At 24.9% G+C, this 5,988-nt stretch overlaps 1 pseudogene; it reads left to right on the plus strand.

The window, feature by feature from the left end:
- The first annotated feature begins 339 nt into the window (after window positions 1-339).
- Window positions 340-1,107, plus strand: LOC149527790 (uncharacterized; annotated as a pseudogene).
- The last annotated feature ends 4,881 nt before the right edge of the window (window positions 1,108-5,988 follow it).

A 5,988-nucleotide genomic window follows, 5' to 3' on the forward strand; every position in this document is an offset into this window, starting at 1 on the left:
ATAAATCTAGAAACCATATACCTAGTAAGCCTAGTATCAATCAAGATCAAGAGAAAGCCATACATTAATAGTATTTTAAGTAAAAGTGATCTCCATTTTGTAAACCAAATTAGGATGAGACCACTAGCATTTTTTAAGTTGTGTGACATTTTTAGTAAGAACAATTTGTTACAATCAAGTAGATATGTGTCTGTAAGAGAATAAATGATTATATTTTTACATGTAATTGGTGATAATGTAAGGTTGTGAGTGATTGGATCGAGATATTTTAGATCAATTGAGATGGTTCATCGATACTTTAGAATTGTCTTAAAAGCCATATTGAAATTACATAAGGATATGACTAGGCTACCCAATGATTCCACTCCACTTGAGATAAGGAATAATCACAGATTTTATCCATACTGTAAGGTATGAATTAGTATGTGTTAGTTCTTTTTTTTTTTACAAAAACGATCTATAATTAAATTGTACAATAATAATAGGATTGTGTGGGAGCATTAAATGGCACTTACGTTTGTGCATTGTGCCACTTGAGATTCAAGGAAGATTTCATGGTTGAAAAAGGGGAACCACACAAAATGTATTAACTACAATTAGTTTTGACTTGAAATTTACCTTTGTGCTTGCTAGTTGGGAAAGCAATGCACATGATTGTTGTATTTTGAGTGATGCACGTTTAAGGCTAGGAGGATTTAAAATTCCAGAAAGTTAGAGAATGAACTTTAAAAATTTAAGAATTGTCATTCATTTGATAACTAATTTATTTAGCAATAATATAATATTTGTAAACTTGTAGGCAAATATTATCTTGCTAATGCTGGATATGGCATTCGAAATGGAATTATAAGTCTAAATAAAGGTGTTCAATATCATTTAAAAGAGTTTAGTAATGTTTGTCCTTAAAATGAGAAGGAACTTTTTAATCTTTGCCATTCATCATTATGAGCAACTGTTGAATGAGGATTTGGGATTTTGAAGAAATGTTTTAGTGTGTTAGATTCCAAACCATTTTGGAATTATGACACACAAGTAGATATCATTTTATGTTGTTGTATCCTACATAACCATATAACAAGAGTTGATCCTAGTGCCTTACTTAATTAATTATCATTAGATGGCATAAAGTCTAAAAGGATAAGAATTGTTCCTATAGGTCATGAAGAAAGAGAAGCAACTAGAGTGTGGATGACCAAATGAGATGAAATTGCACATGCTATGTGGATTGATTATGGGGCTAAGAGAATGTAATTTTTATTTTGTTTTTTGTTTTTTATTTTATGTTTTGAACATTGATATGTTGCTAAAGTTTTATATTATGTATGTTTTTACTTGTTTGAAATTGTTGCATTGAACATTTAAGTTGTTATAACATTTTATGTACTTTTTTCCTTATTATCGGTTTACTATATATGCTTATGTATGATTATTTATTATATTTTTTTGTGACTTATTTGTTTTTAATATAAATCATTATGATAGAGATGGTAAAGCCAAAGCAATTTCGTTGAACAAAACCTATTGAGCATATGTTACTTGAGATCCTTGTTGATGAGGCTTAGAAAGGAAATAAACCTTCCAATGTCTTTAATGCCTTCTCATACACTCAAGTAGTGTAAGCTTTAAATGAAAATTTTAATGTTCAATGTGAGACAAAACCATGTGGAGAATCATCTTAGGATAGTGAAAAATAAATAAAATACTATCCAAAAAATTTTAGCCAAGACTGGAATTGGATAGGATGACAACCTCAAGATGATCACTGCTGGCAGACATGTGTATAATGATGAAGTCACGGTTTGTATATATTTTTCTTAATTCTTTGTTATTTAAATTTTATTATACACTTTTCATATTGTATATTAAAAAGTTAATTTTTTTATATATAATTCCAGGCGCATCCTAAGCGTGAGCTTTTCATCAAGAAGAAGATTGACATGTTTAATGAAATCGCATTAGACATTGGAAAAGATATGGCAACAGGGAGCTTCACCAAATCATTTACTAATATAGATTTTTAAACTAATACTGAAACTAATGCAATGCTTGTAGACTTGGACAAGGATGTTGATAAAGAGGTGCGAGGAAGGCAATCATCTTCATTAATAGAAACTTCACTACCACAATCTGGATGCAAAAGATCGTGCAAACATTCTTTCGAAGATGACAGCATATTATTCATGTTAGAAAATTTGGAAGAGATTGCATCTATTATCAAAAGGCTAATTGAAGATAAAATTGATGATAGTCTTCTTTATGCTCAAGTGATGAGCATGGATGGATATGATGAGCAATTTCTTATCTCTGCATTTGATTACTTAATGGAGCATGAGAAGCAAGCAAAGGCATTCATGGTTAGAAGCGACAATCTAAAAGGAGCTAAGCTAGACAATTTCATGTTTCATGAGGCTAATGCTTAGATTTTATGATTTGTAGGATGTATGTTAGATATTTATAGGATGTTTAATTATATATGTAGGAACCATAATGTAGGATCATTAACTATATTCCTAGTAGGTTTTATGAAGGATGATTAATCATATTACTAGTAAGTTTATGTAGAATGATTAATTATATTATTAGTAGGTTTTATTATTTTGGATAATATTTGAAAGATGTTTGTTGCATATTTTTCGGATGTTTTTAATTATATATCCAATATGAATTTGTAGGATGATTAATGATATGTTTTATTGTTAATGTAGAATGTTTTTATTATCTAAGATTATTAATTTTGATTGATGCATAGATTTTTAAGTATTTTATTATTATAGCATATTTTTGAATGTTCAAATTAAATTTTAGATGTTATATTAATGAATATTAATATTTTTAGACTTCTAAAGATGTTAGAGAATTGGTATTTATATAATTTTATAATTTTATTGATCGAGAAAAATATTTTCAGAGAGATGATCCAAACAAGAAAAAATATTTTTTAAGAGATTATCCAAATAGCAGAAAATATTAAATTTTCCTGTAAAATATTTTACACAAAAAAAATTTTTCCTCAGTAACTTATTTTACGGTTAACAAACAAACCCTAAGTTATTTATGCATCTCATTATTTATCTATTAAATTTTAATAGGTAATTTATTGATTTTTTTACCCTAAAAATACATCTAAAATTTATTAAATTTTAGTTTTTTTATGAAAATATAATTATTAAACATTAATTGAATTAAAATTATAATTATGAACCACAAACTTGATCATCATGTACATGTGTCAATATGTTAAGCATAACAATCAAATTAAATATTTGTTCAATTATAAATTTATTTCAGCAAAAAATAAATATTTCATATTTGTTGCAATTATTGTTATCTAAAATTCAAGCTAAAGGAAAATATAGATGAAGAATGCATAGTATTGTTATCAGTTTTAACACTTTAAAATTACAAAGTCATCAAATTACCTATGACTACGAATACTATATTTAACAGTAGAGTGTTTTTTTTATTTTTTTATTTTTAAGAAAAAGAACGCTAGACTAATTTTTAAAATAGGGGCTTGATGAATGTGCTTAAGTAAGAAAAATAACAGCACAAGGATAGCTTCATTATTTTCCCAACGCGAGGCAAAATAATGATCGGCCGTATAGCACGGAACGCTGTGGCCCAGATCTCTGGTCGCCCACGTGGTTGAGGGCTCTGACGGATCAATTTGTCCTGGACTCTTTTTCGGCTGTCAAATTTCCCCCACCTCCGCTTGGACACAGGAAACCAAGTTTTGGCTGGTGCTTTGATATTTTCTATCCCTTCCTCGCCACAAAGTCAATAGTCAATCACTGCTATGACTCATTATCCACTTTGAAGGAAAAAATAGAAAAAAAAAACATAAATAATTCTTGGAAAGGAAAGGAAGACATTGGCATGGAATGGGATTTCATGGCGGTCGCCAGTAGTAAAGGAGAAAAGAGAGGTTTGATTTCAAGGAGAGAAGCTAACTCCATGTTTGGTTGAGAGAATAACTAAAATGATTCTATTCTTAAAAGAATATTTGTTTTTTTGTTTGGTTGTCAAATGTTCTAAAAAATAACTATCCATCTAAAATAATTATTTCTCAAAATCAACTAAAATCAAGAAATAATTAATGCCAATTTCCCTATGATATTAACTATTCCATAATTGATGAATAATATTAAAAAATAATACAAAATCAAAACGCTCATTACGAGTTTAAAAATTTACAGCCTTATATAAAAACATTCTTTTTTTTTCTCTCTCCTCCCATTTTCCCCTTGTCCTTTCTCTCTAATTTTTAATTGTATATTGTAAAAATCATATTTTAAATTTAAAAAATAATTAAAATTATTAATATTTAATTATAATATCATTTAAATTATAAATATAATATTAATATTTTAAATTATTAATGATTAAATTACAAATTAATATTAATATATAAATTATCAATTATTAATATTTAAAAAATAAAATAAAATAAAATTTTAATTATATATTATAAAAAATAATAGTTTAAATTTAAAAATTAATTAAAATTAGTAATATTTTAATCATAATAACATTTAAATATAAATAAAATATTAATTTTTTAAAATGTTAATATAAATTATAAATAAAGTATTAACATTTTAATTATCAATTATTAATATTTTAATTTAAACATAAATTATTAATATTTAAAAATAAAATAAAATAATAAATTTTGATTATATATTACAAAAATGAAATTATTTAAAATTATTAATATTTTAATCATAATAAATTTAAATTATAAATAAATATTAATACCCTAAATTTAAATAATTAAATAATGAATAAAATATTAATATTTAAATTATCAATTATTAATGTTTTAAATTAATTATAAATTATTAATATTTAAAAAATAAAATAAAATAAAAATTCAAATTCATATTATAATAAAAGGTATTTTATCTTTTTATCTTCTATTCCTTTATTATTCCAAAATTAGTTTTACCAATCAAACATCAAAACGAGTTATAATAACAATTTTTACTTTATTTCATTCCATAAATCAAATTAAATAATTCTTTCTTTATTTTATTTTTACAAAATAATTATTTTATTTAGTTTCGTGAACCCAAACATGCATGACTAAAGAAAAAGAGTAAAAAGAAAAATGTGTCACGCATCTTCAAAGGACGTCGTAACAATAACGTTTTAAGATAACAGTAATATAAGCTTATAGAATCAGGAGTGCATTGGGAACTAGGTATAAGAGTAAAAGGACGTTGTTTTTAGAAAGTAGGAGGTTAAGCTTCTAGAATTGGAAAGATGAGTACAGCAGGCTGTGCTTAGTTTGATTACTTCTTAAAGAGTTAGTGGCAGAGTGAGGATTTCATATTTGGAGGCAAAAAGTCAATGACAATATTAAGCAACTTAGATGAAAAAATTCATATAAAAATTATACAAATAAATTCTAAAAATCATTCAAAAAATAATCTTAATAATCTATAGGATTAACTAGTATAATCATAAATATTTTAATAATGATAATAATCTCAATTTCTAGATAAACTTAACAACAAATAAAACTTAACAAATATAATAACAAAAATCTTAATAGAAAACAATCCATTAGAAAATATTAAAGGCTATCAATAAATAATTAAAGAGAAAGCAATTTGTTAATATTAATTGCAAAAATTAAATACAATATCTTTAAACAATTTAATGAGGAAGCAATCTCGAATAAAAAATTTAATTGTTCACAAGAATCCAAACAAATTAAAAGAACATCAATAATTTGTAAGAAAGCAATCAAACAATCCATAAATAAATAAGTAATAACTAACATTAAGTGCTTACTCAAATTCTTAATTTGTGGCCTTCAACAAAAATTACTAAAACGGTAAATCTTAAATCAAAGTCACCAAGTAAAAATTATTAAATAAGAAAAAAATTAAAAATAAAAATTAATAAAAATAAAATAAATAAATAAATAAACCAAACTTACTAATTATCATGAAATAAAAATTGAATGCTGACAAGTCAAAA

Source organism: Theobroma umbraticum, unplaced genomic scaffold (assembly GCF_002168275.2).
Source record: "Theobroma umbraticum cultivar Fairchild unplaced genomic scaffold, ASM216827v3 scaffold_30.0, whole genome shotgun sequence".
Classification (NCBI taxonomy): Eukaryota; Viridiplantae; Streptophyta; class Magnoliopsida; order Malvales; family Malvaceae; genus Theobroma; species Theobroma umbraticum.